The sequence below is a fragment of the Protopterus annectens genome, chromosome 10.part0 (assembly GCF_019279795.1).
Source record: "Protopterus annectens isolate FY-2018-M chromosome 10.part0, PAN1.0, whole genome shotgun sequence".
Classification (NCBI taxonomy): Eukaryota; Metazoa; Chordata; order Ceratodontiformes; family Protopteridae; genus Protopterus; species Protopterus annectens.
In genome coordinates, this window is record NC_056744.1 from 1,501,054,667 (window position 1) to 1,501,070,124 (window position 15,458).

Sequence of the window (15,458 nt, forward strand, 5' to 3'; positions counted from 1 at the left end):
CATTTTAAAAGGTGGCAACTGTAGGAATACTGGCTGTTCAATATACTATGCACCCTCTAAATATGTATCTTCCTATACATATCTATACATAGTAATATATGTATATGTGTGTGTATGTGTATATACATATATATATATATATATATATATATATATATATATATATATATATATGTGTGTGTGTGTGTGTGTGTGTGTGTGTGTGTATATATACATATATATATATATATATATATATATATATATATATATATATATATATATATATGTATATATATATATATATATATATATATATATATATATATATATATATATACATATATACATATATATATATATATGTATATATATATATATATATATATATATATATATATTTATATATGTATCTGGATATGTGTGTGTGTGTGTGTGTGTGTGTGTGTGTGTGTGTGTGTGTGTATGTATCATTGGAATGTTTATATCTTCCACATTGTACATTCACTATGGTAGCCAGACTGTACTGCATGATATGTTATTGATACCATCTTGACATCATACAGGTGGGATGGATTGCTGTTAACTTCTATGCATATTCCCAGATTCCAGGTTGATGTTATGCACATACCTCTCCATCTCTTATTGCACACACTCTGGGCACGTCTTGACAACATGCAGGTGAAACTGGGACATATTTTGACTATTGGACTCATAAACCTTTGGTGAGTTGCTACAATGACAGGTTTGTTTTCATATACATTTTCCAAATATTTACAGGCCTGACAGTTATATTACATTAAATGCTGCCTACGTCAGAGATCACCACACTGATATGCCAGGGGGACAGGATAACAGGCAGCAGATATGGGCCAATTATCTGGACATTCTGGACAGATCTGTACAGTCAAGGGGTATGATTCTGCATACAGCTTACTACCACTCCCAGGATTCAAACCATGGCTGTGTCTGCTAAAACTAAAACATTGTACATCACAGTTGAGTATGCTATATAGATATTGCTGTGTATCTTTTCTCTAATTTCTGTCTATAAGTCTCCTGTGGTTGTACAATCTGACCTTGTAATTACAATACTCTTATACAGGGTTTCCTAGACAGTTTTATTTTGTAGCATTGTGTGGATGACAGTGATAAGTAATACCTTATTATTCAGAGATACTGCAACACTAACACTGCCATACAATACCAGACTAAACAGTACCAGTCTAGGATTTTAATCTTTTATTTCTAAGCACAGTTTTTATATCTGACAGACCAGTGGAGGGGGAATGTTTGTTAACACTACCAGAATGTTGCCATGCATATTACCAGATTCCACATTATTTTTATGCACATATGTCTCACTATGTTACTGCACACACTCTGGTCATAGCTTCACAACATGGGGGTGGAGATGGGACATACTTTGCTTATTACTCTCATAACACTTTGGTGAGTTGCTAGAGTGACAGTTTTTTTCTTATAGATATATTTCTGACAGTTATGATGTCTGACAATCAGTTGTATGTCATTATTTGCTGCCTAAACATCTGGGATTATCCCACTGATTTGCCAGGGGGACAGGTTGACAGGCAGGGTACATACACCAATTTTTCTGGACTTTCTGACAATATCTGTACAGTTGTGGGGTATGATTCAGCATACAGCATACTACCACTCTCAGGATTTGAACCATAGCTGCGTGTGTTAAATGTACAACACTTCACATCTCAGCTGAGTGTGCTATTTGGATTTTGTTGTGTATCCTTTCACTGTTTTCTGTATAAGTCTCTCTCAGTTGTACAATATGACCTTGTGATTACAACAGTCGTATACAGACATTCCTACACATTTTATTTAAGTAGCACAGTGTGGGAAACAGTCTTAATACAACAGTACTATTAAGAGATTGCAACACTACATTACTTTATGATACCAGAGTAAATAACAGAGTAGACAAGCAGTCCAGGAGTTAGACCTTTATTGCCAGGTTGTTAACCTTTTATTTGCATACAACCTATATGAGACTCTTCCTGCCATATTGTCTGGTTTATTCAGTACATGCCATACACAATACAGGTTTTATACTGGCAATTAACTTTCTACTACTTTTAGATTTATTTCTTATGCAAGATTATTACTAACCTGCCTCGCGACGCAGCCTCTGCAGCCTACAGACATGGGCTTCCTGATTCACAGCCTGCTCGTCTGCCACTGTCAAAGACATAAGAGGAATATTTAGCCATACCTATCCATAACATACATGAGCTGGCAATTATTAAACAGGTAGTAGAATGATACTTACATACAGCTGGGACATCATCCATCCGCCTAACTTCTTGGATCCATTGATCCAAGAGCTCCCTCTTCCTCCGTTTCAGGTCGACATAGTGATGCCTGACCTGATCACTAGTTTGAGGGACGCCAGTGGCACTGGTGAGGTCACAGGCGAGATGGTCCCAGGATTTTGCTTTATATTAGGAACCCTTGTACTGGCCCTGGAGCAGTTTCTGGTCATAGTCTTTAATAAGGAGTCCTGCCATGACTTTGGACTCCAGGATGCCGCAGTGCTGCTCTTGGAAGAGCGATCCTTCACCCACACTGGCCATAGTGCCTACAGGAGGAAACTGCAACCAGTTATGAGATGTATTCCAGCATGTGGGGTTTAAATAGGGCCACTTTCCCACACTTTGCCATGACTGGATGGTTTTGAAAATGCTAAGCTATGGACAAACCTGCTTACCTAAGGTTGGCATTGCTTAAAGGGGTATACCAATGGGCAAATTGATTTAGCTGCCCTACAGATTGTGTTCACCTAGTAAGCAGATGTGTGCAATGCTTAGGGTTGCGTAATTTTAAATTTGCACACTATTTTCTATTTGACATTGATTTATCATTCATTACATGTTATATATTTGTTTAGCATCCATGATTTATCTGTACATACACTGTATGGGGTCCTTGTGTTTATTGGGGGATTTCAGCACTTTATTACATGGAGTTTGCATGTCTTCCCCGTGGTTGGGTAGCATTCGAAACACATGCGTGTGCAAATGGGTGTGCCTTCGTTGAAGGTTGGGCGTCGAGCTGGCACCTCAGCATTTTTTTAAAAAATCTACTGCCAATCATTAGCAGACTGGAGTTCCACTGTGGCGACCCCTTACTGGGAAAAAGCCGAAAGACAAACAACAACAACAATATTACAATGACACCTCACATCTGGACTTAATGCAGTACTCCAGTTCACATATTTATTTTATGTAGTAGGTTATACAACATAAAACTGTATATAGACTCCTTTCACATGTAAATTATGATTTTGCTATTGTGAGAATCTGTTTGGGGATACCTCAATCTAGTGTACTGCTGTGATGGCTTACTGGTTGACTACTGTGACTATAGTGTACAGGGTCCTGGGTTCAAGACGTGCCAGGGCTGTTTATTTTGTTGCTGGGCAGAACAGTGGCTGTTGGATGCAGAGTGATTAAGGCAATTTTATGCAGTTGTAAGTGGGTTTGCGCAGGTTTGAGTGGTGGTAAGCAATGCTAAATTTCGGTTAAATATGCTTACACGGAGTTAGCTTCAATATTGTTTAACCTGTGTGTGCATTGCTTACCCCCACATGAACGGGCTTAAATCCACTTACTACTGCTTAAAACTGCTTACTCCTGCTTACCCCCACACTAATTTAGACAGCAATGAAACGTGGTTCTTGCAAAAGTGGTGGATTTGGACACTCTATGGCTTTATTATTCATTACACATTATACCTTCATTCCGTATCCCTGATTCATGTGTACATATACTGTATGGGGCACTTGTGTTTATCTGTGGATTTTACCACATTATTGTAATAACATCTCACATCTGCATTTAATGCAGTACTGCAGTTCACAAATATATGTTATTTAATAGGTTATACAGCAAACAAAATGTTTATAAACTGATTTCACATGGAAAATGGAATTTACTACAGTGAGAATCAAACCGAGAATGACTGCTCACAAAGCAAGCACTCTGACCATTACACTATTGCAGTACTGCTTCAATTGTATCTATCTTGCTATTTATCTTCTTGTGCCATTTAAGCTACAGTATGCGTAGCTAAGCAATGGGCAAACCCACGCACCTACGGTTAAATTTAATCTGATAAAAAAATCCTCTACTGCTATTTTCTCTTGGAAGGGACAGGTTTCACATATTGCTGTGGATTCCTGAATGTATCTGCACATTTGGCAGACTTCCTAGTAACTATCTGGACAAAGCTTGCCAAATTGTGGTACAACTACGGACATATTTTCATTATTGCTCTTATAAACTTAGGAGAGTTGTTAGGGTAACAGGATTTGTTTTAATATGTGTTTATGATGGATTTGAAGTCAGACACTGAAATGTATGCATTATTTACTGACTTCAATCCTGAGATCCTCCCAGTGATTTGCCAGGACAATTGGGGTGCTGTATGGGCATGACATGTGGACATTCTGCGATGATTTGTACAGTTGAGAGGTATGCAGCCTCCTATGAGCATTCTCGCTCATTATAATTGCCGGGTGGCACTTCCTGAGTGCAGGGGCATGTGTATTGTGAGAGCACTGCTCTCAGACACACCCACTGCACTAATCCACACTCTATGTCCATTTAGGAGCAGAGGCAGCATGCCTTCATTACTATGCATGGCGTGCTGCCGTGCTGCTCTTAAACGGATGTTTCCATGCAGGATGTTTCCGTGCAGGAAAAAACTATTTCTGCATGGAATCTTACTGAATCCTGGGGTATGACTAGTGTAGTACAATATGTGCAAGAAATATTTAAAGAAAAAAAGGAAGTAGTGAAAAAAAAAACATGGAAAGTAAAAAGTTAACAGAAAAAGAGAATAAAGAGTTGGCAAATGAGATTTCTTTAAATGAGCTAGATAAAGTTTTAGGATAAGTAAATATAGAGTCATCTGCAGACCCAGATGGAATAGGGTGAGAAATATATAAAATTTTAAGAGACTGGCAAAAAAATATTTTTAAAGGTTTGGAATGAATGATTAAATGAAGGTTTTATGTATAAATAATTATGTAGGAGACTACTTAAATTCATATGGAAGAAGGAAAATAGAACAGAATTAAAATAACACTGAAGACCAATAGTATTGAATAATAATGATTATAAGAGCTTTATGACAATAATACAATAGATTTGAAACTAAAATGGAAAATGTTATAGAAAGTAGCACATATAGTATATAAAGGGGATGAACTGTCAAGAATCATTAATAATAAACAAAAAAGAAACAAGCATATTCCAGAGGTAGCGTTAAAGCCCACACACGTTGCGAGTAGTAAAATCGAAATTTATTGTTAGCGCTTTCGAAGGTATCAATGCCCCAACTTCATCAGACAAAATTCATTACAATATCATCACCTTATATAGGAAATGAAACTACAAACAGTCAATTTAAGATAATTGCAGCGTGAAAAACCACAATAGTTCAAAAAGTTGGCTGGAAAACATTTCCTTTCATTACTTTTAAAACCATCTAGCTAAAATCCTATTTAATAGGAACAATATATGTATTAAATAGATTAAATGTATACAAATAATTTATAATTTTATGCAGAATATGTCAAATGATACAAAAAATCCTATGTGTATATAAAATGTATTAAATAACCCTTATATGTATTTTTAAAAATCGTTTTTTAAAGACCATTTTTACACATCTTACACATTTTACTAGTGAATGGGTGACAATACATTCTAAACCAACTAAAAAATACCCTGATCAAAAATACATAATAAAGATGTATACAAACTATCATTTTAATGTATAAAATTATGCTGGCTACAGTATGTGTATGTAACTGTTCTAAGCACTGAGCTCCTTATTGTTTAAAGATGACATATCTAACCATAAATCCCATACGGGTGTTTGCATTTCATATATGCCTTCCAGTTAGTATGAAGTCAATAGACCACAATCAAAAAAGGAAACAAAAGATGCTACCTCTGGAATATGCTTGTTTCTTTTTTGTCATTTAAGTAGTTTTTTTGATCATTAATAATAGAGAAATTGTGGATGATATTATGATCAGAACAGAAGGAACAGAATTCATGATAATAGACCTTAATAAGTCATTTGACACAATTAGACATGAAATCTTATGGGTAATAATGAAAGATATAATATTAATATAAGTGAGAAAGAAAATTCTGTATGCCATCATATAGAAATAATAAAGTAAAAATACATGTAAATGACTGGTTAAGCCAAGAGGTATATATGAACAGTGGTGTAAGACAGGGATGTCCAATAAATTTTATACTGTTTGTATTAGTTATGAATGTGACAATATGTGAAATAAATTACAAAATGAAAGAGGTGGGGTATATAACACCTGGTTTACATTCATATCGTCGAGCACAAATTGCTCGACCATACATTTTACCGACTTTTCTCTGCGAATCCCGTAATGCTGACAGGGCAGAATGTCGTAAAAACACCAAATTCGACATTTCCAACTGCTCTACACCCTACAACGAGTGCTAACATGGGTGAAAAAGAGGACGGGATTTTTGCGATTTGCAACACTTGTAATTGCAGTTTTGTGATGTTGCCGGACTCCTTTTGGCCATACCCGGTCGACCATTCACCGGTCGAATATATGCACGTACACCATAACACTTGAAGGGTTAAGAATTCCAGTTCTGTTAGCATATGCAAATGTCATTAAAATAATTACAACAAAAACAAAATTTGGATAAAAGAAGTAATAATTTGCACAAATGAGTGACTTGAGACTACAGGGATGGCTTTAAATATAGAGAAAAGCAGAGATTGAGGTGATGTAGTAAAGATTGGGAATATATATTTTACAATGAATACAATGTCTGTGGTCTATATTAATTTGTTGAAAATTAATTCCAGCAAACATTTGTTCATCAGACATTCACTTTAGCAAATGTATTTCTAAGTGAAGGTAGTTAGTTGGCCAGTATTAGGAAATTTGCCATTTACTCACTGTAGTGTAATCTCAGAGTTGGTATATATAACTGGGGAGGTGGGGGGATGCAGCCACCTTATTGGATTTTGTATAATGTACTTTGGGTTTAGGTCAGTGTGGGGGGGCAAGTAAATTTAGCATGATTGTAAAAGAAATTATGAATATGTGTAAACAGATTTATACATTTCTACATATGCAAATATTTGTAATTTGTAAATATTTTGTAAATGAGTTATTTTTGTATATAAATAAACAACCCCCCTACTTGTTACAACACTCGTAGTGCATGCAGCTGATGATTATGAGTACCTATTCCATTACTAGCACAGTGTCAGCTGGGAGAAAGGCATGTAAACATGACAACTAAACAAAATGGAGTCGAGGTAAATGCTGACTTTGTGGAGTTGTTTGCTGACATAGTGGAGGAGAGCATTGTACAGGAGAAAGGAGAAGGAGATTGCATAGAGGATCAAGAAGATCTCTTCCAATGGGAGTTGTTCAAAGAGATGAAAGACAAAGACAAAAGAGATGACAAAGTTATAATTAGAAACCTTTAGTTGTGTGGGTTGCAAGATGATATATTAAAAGATTTAGTAGAACAAAGTGAGCCAGAGACATGGTAGGAAATACTGTTTGGTTAAATGATGGAGAAAATACTTCAGGAAAAAAGACAGAAAATAAAGAAAAGATCTTTTGCAGAAGTAGCTATAGAACAAAAACAAAGTTAGAAGGGGAAGAAGATAGAAGACCTGGAAAAGAAAAAGTATGTGGTGAATATTCAGAATAAGGAAGAATCTGAAATGGACAGGTATGAAGTAAAAAAGTATGTGGTGCGAATTCAGAGTAAAGAAGAATCTGAAACAGACAGGTATGAAGTATGGGAGAAGACTATTTTGCCTTTAGGAATAAAGGCACAAGAGATAAGAGCTTTAATGTTGATTAAGAGACTCATTGTGACATTTTCTTTGAAACTGTTGAATTTCTAGAAACTTTTTTGGAGAAATATGAAAAGAAAAAAGAAATACATGTGTAGAATAAATATGTTATTAAGGCTTTTTTGGGAAACAAAAAAGTTAACATTCAGTTTCAAACAGAAATGGAGAGACTGTTAAAAGATACTCATCAAAGAGCTATTGTAATGAAGTAAAGGACTTTTCTAAAGTCATTGATAACAGGTTACTCTGGACAGTGTCTCAGGATTGTAATGTGATTTTGAAAATGGAAAAAATAGTGAGGGAAAAACATGCTTATAGTATATTTAGATAGAAAGTCAGGGAAGGGTTCACACCTAGATCAAGAGAGGTCATTGTGCCCCTCTACGCATCACTCATCAGGCCCATAATTGAATACAGTGCCCCATTTGGGATGTACCTTACCCGACACCTGCAGCAACTGGAAAGACCCCAAAAGTACTTCACCAAGAGGATCAAGGGACTCAAAGAGATGCCCTACGCAGTTAGGCTAAAGAAACTCCAGCTCTACTCAGTTGCTTACCTCCTACTCAGAGGTGATCTGTGCCTGACATATAAAGCCATGTCCAACCCAGAATTAATGGACATGCTCCACCTCAGGAAATCCAAATCCCTTAGAGCTACATGCTCCAGGGACTTAAACCTCAGCACAGAAATAAATAGGACATGCTGGAGGGACAGATTCATATCACAGAGGCTCCCCTCACTGTGGAACAAAATCCCAATCCATGTTAGGCAGAGTCCCTCAATGACCCTCTTCAAGAGAAATTTTGACGAGTGGATGGGAGATCGTAGGTTTACCCCTGGAATCTCTTCTGTGTCCCTACTAGACAGAGGCACAGTAAACTAACCTGAAAAGGGCTATCTTCTGTGACCTACTATACAGAGGCACAGTCAGCTAATCTAAAAGGGTGGGGAAAGCCAAACACACTCTGGCTAGGCTTATAAATGCCCTAGGGCAGATAGCCTAGTATCAACCTATGAACCTAAGAGAATTAGATAGCAGTAAGGAAGTAAGTGAAAAAGAGAGAGTAAGGAGGTATAAGGAATGAAAAGGTACTTGTTCACATTTAGGGAAATAGTTTATCCTGGTTTTGCGGAAGAACAGAGCCAAATTTTAGCTAGGAAGTCTTTCAGAGTAGTTTTGAAAGATTGGAGGGAGGGTATAGACCTGATGGATAAAGATTAGGAGTTCCAGGCCTTAACAGTCTTGTATGAGTACAGACAGTGCCCAGCAGATTTGTTAGGTATGTAGACAGACAGAAGTTTTTGGTCACTGGATTGCAATGACCAACTTGGAACATATTTGTGCAGAATGTGTTTAGTGCTGGACAGGCAGATGGATGCTGGATAATTTTATAGGTGGTAAGAATTTGTCTATATGTTAGTTGATGTGACTGTTCTAATCAATTTAGGGTTTTCACTGCTATACAGTGGTGGATTCTAAAAGGACTATGTGCTGGCAGTCTAGCAACTTTGTTATAGCATCATTCAAGTTTTAATTTTTGTAAAGCCTGGAGGTTAGTAAGGATGGGAGCACCATAAAGAAGAGTGGGGAGGCGATAAGTAGCGGCAAGTGTAGTTTTAGTTGCATCAGTGAGAAAGTTTTTGGCTCTGTAAAGCATTCCTAGTTTTTGATGAGTTCTTCTTATACAATTTTGTACATGCAAGTGAAATGTAAGATTTTCATTCACTATCACCCCCAAGAGTTTACTATGAGAAGTGACTTCAGTTGTTGTATTATCAAGAGATAGGACTTTATTTTTTTTTCATGAGAGAGGGATTTGGGGAAAAATAGTTTGGTCTCTTTTCAGTTGAGCATAAGTTGTGAGTTATGAAGCCATGTTTCAGTGGCTGTTAAAGATTCCTGGGTAATTTTTTGGAGATGTACCATGTTGTCAGATGTGCAAATGAGAGTGGAATCATCTGAGTGTTGTATTAGGGTGGCCTGCTGTGTGGAAGTATAGGGGGTGTTGGTGAAAATGTTAAAGAGGAGGGGATCAAGGATCGAGCCTTTTGGTAAACTGGTGGTGACTGGGAGATAAGAAGGGAGCATGGAATGCCATTTTACTGACTGATACCTACTAGACAGGTAGCTTTTGAATTACAGAAGGGTGGGCTGAGAAAGACCTAGTGAGGACATTTGAAGTAGAAGTTTGCCATAACAACCTGTGGCAAAGGCTTTAGACAACTCTAGAAATAAGGAAGATACTAGTTTGCCATTACCTCTGGCTTTGTTGACAGTATCAATATAAATTAGAAGGGTAGTGCTAGTACTATGGGACAGATGGAAGCCATGTTGTGTAGGGGATAGGAGATTTTCTAGCAATTGTTTCTGAATACATTTTCAAGTATTTTAGCAAGGGGAGATAAGATTGCTATAGGTCTAAAGTTATTAATGTCAGTTGAATTTCCTTCTTTGTGAACAGGGATAATGTATGACTTTTTGCAGAGATAGGGAATGTGGGATTCCTGTATTGACCTACTTATAAGGATTGAGACAGGATAGGCAATGCTATTGGCTGCTATTTCAGGTACTCGCTTGGAAGGTCATCAGCTGAAGAAGAGCACAGTTTGTTTAAGAGTAGCTTTATATAGGATGTGGACACAGGTTGAAAGGTGAAAGTGGATGTGGTGTGAGGTGGCTGTTGGGCAGGGTTGGAATTACATTTTGAGGAATCCTTGGTTAGAGATGCTATACTATCGAAAAATAAGAGTTGAGCCTGTATTGAAGTTTTGAGTGGTGTGTTACCTGGAGAGGGTTTGGGTTGAATTTTTGGCCAGGATTTCTTTAATGGATGTCCATTTTTTTAGGGTTTTGTTTAGTGTTATTCTACAAGTTATTATAGTATAGTTTTTTTGTCTTCATTTATTTGCTTTTTAGTCTAATTGCAAAGCATTCTGAAGTTTTCAGGATATTGAGGTATTTTATATTTTTTCCATTCTTTGCATGTGTTTTCTCTATCCTGCATTAGCATTCTATTGTTTTTGGATACCCAAATTGCATTATTTTGTTTCAGTCTCCTCCTTCTAAAAGGTGCAAGGCAGTTTAGGATATTTAGGAAATTGTATTGAGTTCCATTACAGCATTGTCTAAGTGGAAGATTTTTAGCAAGTTCAATCCTCAGGTCAATTTATAAGTGACAGCAATCAGTTTATGGCGAGTACAAAGCAATTAATAAAGAGATGCAAGTAAAACAAGTTGTCTGTCATTTCCTGACACTAAATCACCAGCATATGCAGTATAATCTACTGATCAAGCAAAAGGGGACAGTGGCCAACTTAATAAGAGGTACTTAATAATGCAAAGATTATTTCATAGAGAATTCCAATCACAGAGCAGGCATGTATTTACCTGATTAAAGGTAAAACACAGCAAAGTTCTTCATGATAAATATGCTTACATTAAACACTGACAAAATTCTTAGTAAGCTTGTAGGTGCAGGGCCTTGTGGCAGAGCTCCTGCACTATTAAGGTCAGATGTAGTAACTGCATGATCTGAAATGAAAGAAAGAAAAAATTCTACTAAGCTGTTAACTTATATGGAGGCGATGGAGTTAGTATGTATTATGCAAAAAAGAGATAGAGGGAGGACCCCAGTAAGTCAGAGCAAGAGAATACAGGGGAAATATAAAGGTAAAATGGTATTAAGACAGGGTATGAATGAAAGCACAGAGTAGTTGTGGCAGGAAGTATACTGACAGAGAACTACAGTAATGCAGTATAAATATACACCTGTATTAAGCAAAGTTATCAGAACATGTCAATACACTAATAAGCATAATATAACACCATCACTTCAAAACCATTTGTGGGTTTCACCAGTACATTTATCTCTATAACTATATGTATATGCATACCTACCTATATATGTATGTATATATATATATATATATATATATATATATATATATATATATATATATAAAACTGCATATGTACATCTCTCTCTCTCTCTCTCTCTATATATATATATATATATATATATTTATGTATATGTATATATATATATATATATATATATATATATATATATATGCCAGAACACCAGCAACTCACATTACATACATATGTGTTAAAGGGAAATGCGCTCAGCATACATAAAGCTTGACTGAGCTGAATGAAAGTGTTAGAAATATAACACGCTACCAAAGTATTTTCACTGTTTTACAGTCTTACAACAGCTAGCAATTTAATGACATGATACATACCATTTTTAATAGTGATGTAAGACAAAAAAGGAAAAAAAAAGATCAGACAAGAACATAATGGAAGAAATAAAATGTAGAAATTTAGAGTTATGGAATTTGAATAAAAGCACACATTGAAGAGGGAAATTAAAACAGAGACTGATTTTTTTGTTATCAAAAACTCTGACAACAGTGACAGAGGAAGCAGTGCAAATGTATTTTTCTCTGATCATTTGGCTATATGGATTGAAATAGTTGAAAATAAGAAACATATAAACATAGGGAAAGTAATTAAGAGGATTAATGTAAAGGAGTGGAATGAAAAAGGTCAAGAAGTTAGAGATGTGGCAAAATCATTTGAGAATGAGAGATTTTTACAAAAAACTGGTCAGAATGTTTGATTACATTTAAAAATATAAAATAATGTATTTAATATAGGAACACAGCAAAAGGCAGAAAGAAAAAAAGGAATATAGAGAAATTCAAAAAGCTGTTTTATTTAGTCTTGATAGAAATAGTAGGGAACATTTTAGAAAAGAAGAAAGAAATTTACAAAAATAATCAAGAGAAAATTAAAGATTTATTGCATAAACAAAAACTTACAAGGAAAAAAGGAAGAAATATCACTATATTTAAACAGAAGAGTAAAGGAAAACAGTGGTGTAATGAGAGAAATGAAAATATGAACTAGGAAAAAAAGTGAAAGAGAGCAGACAAATATAATAAATATAGTAATGAGGTTTGTGAAAGAAATGATAAAAGGGAGAGAAATAAAAACAGAATACTGCAGGGTAAAGCAGATTACAGAAAAAATGAATAAAGAAAAGGAAAAAAACAAATTATAACAATGAATTTGGAAAAGTAATGAAGAAAGTAAATGTGAGTTCAGCAGCCAGACCAGATGGTAGAGGATATTTAACATACAAGGGATTTAAGGCATTGGCAAAAAAAAAGATAATATGTTTAATGAATGATTAAGTGATGGTATTAGTTATGAAGAAATATACAGGGGTGCTTTGAGGTTTATATGGAAGAAAGGGGAAATTAATGAGATTAAAAACTGGAGACCAGTAATGTGGAATAATAGTGATTATAAACTATTAATGAAAACATTAAAAAAAAGTTAGAAGTTAATTTAAATTATATAATGGAAGAAGCTACTTATGGTGTTAGGGGAAAAGGAAGAGCTGTGAATGATAATCAGAGAAATAGTGGTTGCCATTAAGGAGGGAAACAATGAAGTGAAATTAATAGTAGCTGATATCAATAAAGCATTTTTTTCAATAGAACATGATATTTTATGGTAAATAATGGAAGAATATAATTTTAGCATAAGATAAAGAAAGTGTGTGACTCAATGTATAAAAATAATAGAATTAGGGTTTTACTGAATGGTTGCTTAAGTGAAGAAATAACTGCGGTGGTGGTGCTGCGGTAGCATTGTCACCTCACAGCAAGACATTGTGCCGTTCAATTCTCAGCTAGAGCATCTTCTGTGTGGAAACATGCGTGAATGGGCATACCTTCATTGAAAGTTGTGTGTCAGGGCTGGCAAACTCGGCACGTAAAAAATCTCGTGCCAATCATTAGCGGACCGGAGTTCCGCTGTGGCGACCCCTAACCGGGAAAAGCCAAAAGACACAAACAAAAGAGGTATAAAACAAAGGTGTCCAATGAGTACTTTATTGTTTGTGACAATTATGAAGAGTGTAATAAAAGGAATAAATGAAGAAATGAAAAGAGTAAATATGTACAGGAAATGGGAGTGATATAATCTGTTTTATGACTTACTGTGATGATATAATACTAATAGCTAAAAATGGAGAAGAAATAATGAAGGTAATTATGAATGTAAATGACAGATTGCAAGAAGTTGGGTTATAAATTAATAAAGAACATGTAAAGGTTTTGGAGATGATAAACAGCTAAATATCAGTATTAGGAACTGTTTTTTAGAAAATACGATATATTGAAGAAACAATGAAAAATTTTTGAGAGATCTAAAAGGACATAGTATTATGCAGAATAGGTAGAGATTGCCTTTTAATAAACAAGTCTATTTGATAAACAAGAAATGGATGGGAAAAGTATCATACAGAGCCAGTGTATATACAATACCAAGAGAACTGGGGAAACAATTTATTGACATTATATTTCAATTTATCTGGGGGTTGATATTAAATTCAGCAAACATACTTGAAAGTGCATGTCAGGGTGACATAAAATGGGAGGATATTATCATCACCACTTGAAAGTGCACGTCAGGTTGACACATTATGGGGGGGGGTTTATCATTACCACATGATAAGGTCCAGTAGGTGACACATAATGAGGAAGACCTCATCATGTGGTGATGATAATATCCCCCATTATTGTCATCCTGACTAGCACTTTCATGTGGTGATGATAATAACCCACATTATGAGTCACTTTGACATACACTTTCAAGTGGAGATGATAGGACACCCATTATGTGTCACCCTGACATGCACATTCATGTGGCAATGATAATACCCCCATTGTGTCACCTATCAGACCTCATCATGTGGGTGATCATAATACCCCCATTATGAGCCATCATGAGATGCACTTTCAGGTGGTGATGATAACATCCCCCATTATGTGTCACCCTGACATGCACTTTCAAGTGGTGATTATACCCCCCCCATTATGTGTCATCCATTGGATGTCATAATGTGGTGATGATAATACCCCAATTATGTGTCAATCTGACATGCACTTTGAAGTGGTGGTGATATCCCCCCAATTACATGACACCCATCAGACCTCATCATGTGGTGATGATTATACCCCTCATTATGTGCCGCACTGACATGAAATTTCAAGTTGTTATGACAATAGCCCCTATTATCTGTCACCCTCCAGACAGCATCATGTGGTTATGATAATATCCTGCCATTATGTGTTACCTGACATGCAGTTTCAAGTGGTGATGGTAATACCCCCCATTATGTGTCACCTTGCATGCAATTTCAAGAGGTGGATGATAATACCCTCCCATTAAATCTCACCTCTGACGTGCACATTCAAGTCATTATGGGTCACCTCAAACATGCACTTTAAGTGGTGATGATAATACCCCAGATTATTGGTCACCCAGGCATGCACTTTCAAGTAGTGATGATAGCACCTCCACATTATATGTCACCTATCAGACCGCATCATTTGAGGATGAAAATACTACCCATTATGTGTCATTCTGGCATGCCCTTTCAAGTGGTTATGATAATATCCCCATTATGTGTCATCTGTCAGACCACATTATGTAGTCATGATAATAACCCTGCATTATGTGTCACCCAATG